We start from the raw sequence: 5255 nt of genomic DNA on the forward strand, positions 1-5255 counted from the left end.
AAGCTGGGGTGGATGGCGAGTGGGGGAGGGGCTGCTTCTCCCAGGTCAGGGTGGGCCTTGGATGGGGAGGTTCTCCCCCAGCTGGGTTGGGTAGTGAGTGGGGGAGGGGCTGCTTTGCCAGAGCCCCCTGCACGTGCTTCCTGTCGGCACCTGCCTGTCAGGTTCCTTCACATTGTGTGGAGTTGTTAACTTGGCCATGGACCCCCCAGGTCTTAGAGAACATGAGAGCGAATTTCTGTGGACGCAGCCCTTATCCCGGTGTCTGTGGCAGGGGTGCGTCTCTCAGGCCTCCTGCCATTCCCCCACAGGGCTCCAGCGCTGCAGAGAGTGGCTGGCACCACAGAGAGCCAGCCTCACTTCCAGGCCTCTGTCTTCCAGGGGGATATGCAAGCTGGCTGTGGGAGAGGGAGGGAGCTTTCAATTTTGAAAACCTCTGTTTTTCCTGATGGCACCTGTTTATTGGCAAACATCAATTTCTGACACACACGCAGAGAACAGACTAGACTTCAAGAGTGTATGTGTCGTGTTTAAGGTACGTTGTTTGCTTTTTAAGCTATTGGTGACAAAGTCATCATTTGAATTATAAAGTAATTTAAATAGATTGATGTTACCTCAAATTCAAAACAGTGTAACCCAGTTCCCTTAGAGAATGCTCAGTGGATAAGTGTCCATTCATCAGTTTGACTTTTTCTGCCTCCAGGTTACTTTTTCCTGGGGTTGGAATGTGGAGGGCGGCCTCCCCGCTCCACCGTGCCATGGCCCCCCCGCTCCACCTTCGTCTGCAGAACGCGTGTTTCCTGATTAAAGCTGAAGACACGCAGCTCTGCTGCTCAGCACTTAGGAGCATGCGGCGGAGACCATGGCACTGACGGCGTGGGGAAGGAATGCAGCCATGACCTCCATGTGCAGATGGGCGGGGGCAGAGGTGATGGGCCTCCTTCCTTAATACCTGGCAGCCAGAATCAGGAAGGCTCTTTAGAGGGGGCAGAAGGAAGCCGATTGGAACGTGGCCCATGGACGGGGCCTCCCCAGGTGAGAAAGGATTCAGGCAGAGATGGTGGGTGTTCATAGTGCAGAGAACAGCAGGTTCCCGGCGCAGAGCCCAGGCCCAGGTGCGTGGAATGGGCTTCATAGGTGGTGGGCGTCACAGAAGTTCCCGGCGGGGTGAGGTGGGTCTCAGCCCCGAGTGCGGGAGGCTAGAGGGGGAGCAGAGGGGCAGCTCCTGGTCAGCGTCTCCCCCGGACCCCCTGGGAGTGAGGAGGAAGAGAGATGTGAGGATGAAGCAAAAAGCAGCCAGAGGCCTGGGCGGGAAAGCCAGCGAGGCTGAGGGAGGCATCGGCGCATCCGAGCGCAGGGGGACCCGGCACAGACACAACAGCAGGTGGAATCCTGCCCCACAAGTTCACGCCCACCCTGAACCTGTGAATGACCATACTGGAAATACTAGCGCCTTCGTGGATGAAATCAAGTTAAGATGAGGTTGAACTGAAGTACGGCAGGCCCCAGGTCTAGTGCCTAGTGTTCTAAAGAGAACAGAGAATATGAACACACAGACACAGGGCGAGCACTGTTTGATGGGGGCAGAGACCACAATGATGCAGCCACCAGCAAAGGTCACCAAGGACTGCCAGAAACACCAGAAGCTGCAGGAGACGGGGAGGGGCCCCCGCCGAGCGTCCCAAGGACGAGCAGCCCCGCCACCCCCTGCGTTTAAAACTGCTGGACTCCAGAACCGCAGGCAATGCAGGTGTGTTGTTTGTGATACCGACATTATCGCAGCAGTGCAGGCCCAGGAGACTAAGACGGGCACCCCTTGGAGACACCACAGGCTCAGCTCCACACTGCTGCAATCAAGTGAGTTGCATAGATTTGTGGTTTCCCAGTGCATGGAAAAGTGAGGTTTATACTCTACTATGGTCTAGTCATGATGGCACGATGTCTAAAAGAACAACATACAAAACTTAATTCTAAAACACTTCATTGCTCAAAACTACTAACCTGCAATGAATCGTCATTTCCTGCTGGGGGAGAGCCTTGCGTGAGTGCCGACGGCTGCCGACGGATCAGGGTGGCGGTTGTCGAAGGCTGCAGTGGCTGTGGCAGGTTCTTAAAGGAAGACCACAGTGAAGTTTGCTGCATCCACTGACTGTCTTTTATAACAAGTTTCTCTGTAGCACGTCACCCTTTTTGATAGCAGTTTATTCACACAAGAACTTCTTTCAAAATTGATGTCAATGCTCTGAAACCCTGCTGCTGCTTTATCGACTAAGCTTATGTAATGTTCTGAATTCTTTGCTGTCAGCACAGCATCTTCCCCAGGAGTGAGGCATTTCACATCTTCCCTGGGAGGACATGTCATCTGAATAGATCATTTGCTTTGCTCATCCACAATAAGTACTTCCTGATCCAGTCAAGCTTTATCATGAGAGTACAGCAGTTCAGTCCAGTCCTCAGGCCTAGCTTCTAATTCTATCATTCTCTTGCTCATTCCATCATATCTTCAGTGACTTCCTCCACAAAAGCCTGGAGCCATCCCTCACGGTGGGAATCAGCTTCTTCCAAACTCCTGTCAGTGTTGATATTTTTCCTCCTCCCATGAACCATGAACGTCCTAGTGGCATCTAGAATGGTGAATCCTTTCCAGAAGGTTTTCAGTTGCCTTTGCCCAGATTGATCAGAGGAATCACTCTCTATGGCAGCTATAGCCTCATGAAATGTGTTTGTTGAATAGTAAGATTGAAAGTCCAAATCACTCCTTGATCCATTGGCTGCAGAATGGACACTGTGTTGGCAGGTGTGAAAACAACATTCATCTCATTGATCATCTCCATCAGAGTTCTGGGGTGACCAAGTGCATTGACAAAGAGCAGTCACATTCTAAAACAGATCTTTTTTTGAGCAGCAGGTCTCAAGAGTGGGCTTAAAATATTTAGCAAACCATGCTGAGAACAGATTTGCTGTCATCTAGACTTTTTGGATCCATTTAAAGGGCACAAGAATAATAGATTTAGGATAGTTCTTAAGGGCCTGAAGATTTTCAGAACGGTATATGAGCATGAGCTTCAGCTTTGAGTCACCAGCTGCATTACCCTCTAATAAAAGTGACAGCCTGGCCTTTGAATATTTGAAGCCCAACATTGACTCCTCTCTCCTGTGACTGCTGCAGTTGGCCTCTTCTTCTAATAGAAGACGAGTTCATCTTCACTGAAAATCAGTTGTTGAGCGCAGCCCCCTCGTCAGTCATTTTAGCTGAATCTTTTGGGTCACTTGCGCAGCTTCTCCATCAGCACCTGCTGCCTCACCTTGCACTTTCATCTGACAGCGACAGCTTCTTCCCTAAACTCCATGAACCAATCTCTGCCAGCTTCGCACTTTCTTCTGCAGCTTCCTCATCTCTCTCAGCCCTCACAGAATTCAAGAGATTAGAGCCTTGCTTTAGATTAAGCTTTGGCTTCAGAGAATGTTGTGGCTGGTTTGATTTTCTCTTCAGGACACTCAAACTTTCTCCCTATCAGCAATAAGCCTGTTCTGCTTTCTTATCGTTTGTGTCCTCATTGAAGGAGGACTCTCAATTTCCTTTCAGAACTTTTCCTTTGCATTTGCAACGTGGCTAGCTGGTGCAAGAGGCCACGCTTTCAGCCTGCCTCAGCTTGGACATGCCTTCCTCACTAAGCTCAGTCATGTCTAGCTTTTGATTTGAAGCGAGAAATCAAAACCCTTCTTTTCACTTGAACTCTTAGAGACCACTGTAGGTGACTCATTGGCTTAATTTCAATATTGTTGCTTCTCAGGAAATAGGGAGTCCGGAAGAGAGAGGGAAAGATGGACCCACTGTCCGTGGGGAAGTCAGAGCATATACAATGGTCATCAATGATCATTGCCATCTTATACGGCTGCAACTGTGGATGGCCCAAAACAATTAAGGTAGTTAACACTGAAGGCCACCGATCACAGATCACTATCACAGACATAATAATCATGAAACATGTGAAATATCGTAAGAATTGCAAAACGTGACACAGAGCCACGAGCTGAACACCTGCAGTTGGAGAAACGGCACCTGCACCCTTGCAGGGTGGCCACAGACCTCCCTTTGTCACCGCACAGTGTCTGTCAAGCCCAACAGATCGAATCACAATAAAATGAGCAATACCTGTGCAGATGCATGGCCTGAAACTTCCATTACTCAGATGTTTCTAAAGTGGTCGTGCAGTCCCAAAGATGCCCCGTTACAGTGGGAGTCCCTAAAAGAGGTAGAACATTTTGAGCTCTGTGATCAGAGACTGGCTCTGAGGCAGGGGAGCAGGTGTGCGTGGTGCTGACGACTTAGGGAGGGTGAGGCAGGCAGGGCAGTGGCCATTTGAGAACCACGTGAGGAGGCCCGTGGGCTCTGTGCTCAGCCCTGCCGTGAGCGCCCCGTCAGTGGCCAGGGCTGCAGAGGAGACAGCAAGCAAGCTTGCACCTGTGGCAGCCCCCAAGGCAACGTCAACACATGTGACTAGGGAGCGAAAGATCTCGAGGGCCGAAAGGGTGGCCCAAGCTCGTCGCCCAAATGGCCGATGCCTAGCAGGAGGTAGCTTGCCTTCCAACAGCACCAGACTGGCCAGACCAAAGTCTCCATAATCTGGAAACCAAACTCCCAGAATGGAAGGCAGGTGGGTGTCAGAGCTGAGAGGCAAAGACAGGAAGTGAGGGAGGCAAAGCATGGAATGCGGCACCTCCAGTCCAGCAGGGAGACAGGCATGGACCAGGAAATAGAGACCTTGAGACAGGGAGGACAAATTGGATGTCCAGGGAGCTCAGAGTAAGAGGATGAGGGAAACATGTCCACTGGCCGGGGGTGTGAGCCTCTCTGCAGATGGGCCCACTCTTGGCTGTGAGCTGGGGTGTTGGTGTTTAGCTGGGAGAGATGGGAAGTAGGCAAGCTGATCAGACCGGAAACTGACTAATGCTCACCACATGCCATCAGAAGAGAAGAAACTCTGGTTTTCACACAGAAATGCATCAACCAATATCTTTGTTCATCTGTTACGTCAATCATGATTTTAGTAAATACCATAAACCCAGGACTCTACTAGTCAATGAGCGTGAACCAGCTGTGAACATAGCACTCAGCACCCTGAGCCGGTGTGGACTGTGAACATAGCACTTAGCCTCCTAAGAAAGTGCCAACTGTGAACACAGCACACAGCATCTTGAGCAGCTGCCGGCTGTGAACGTAGCTCACGGCACCCTGACCAGGTGCCGGCTGTGAA

The sequence above is a fragment of the Sapajus apella genome, unplaced genomic scaffold, assembly GCF_009761245.1.
Source record: "Sapajus apella isolate SASKATOON/1434 unplaced genomic scaffold, GSC_monkey_1.0 scaffold165, whole genome shotgun sequence".
Lineage (NCBI taxonomy): Eukaryota > Metazoa > Chordata > Mammalia > Primates > Cebidae > Sapajus > Sapajus apella.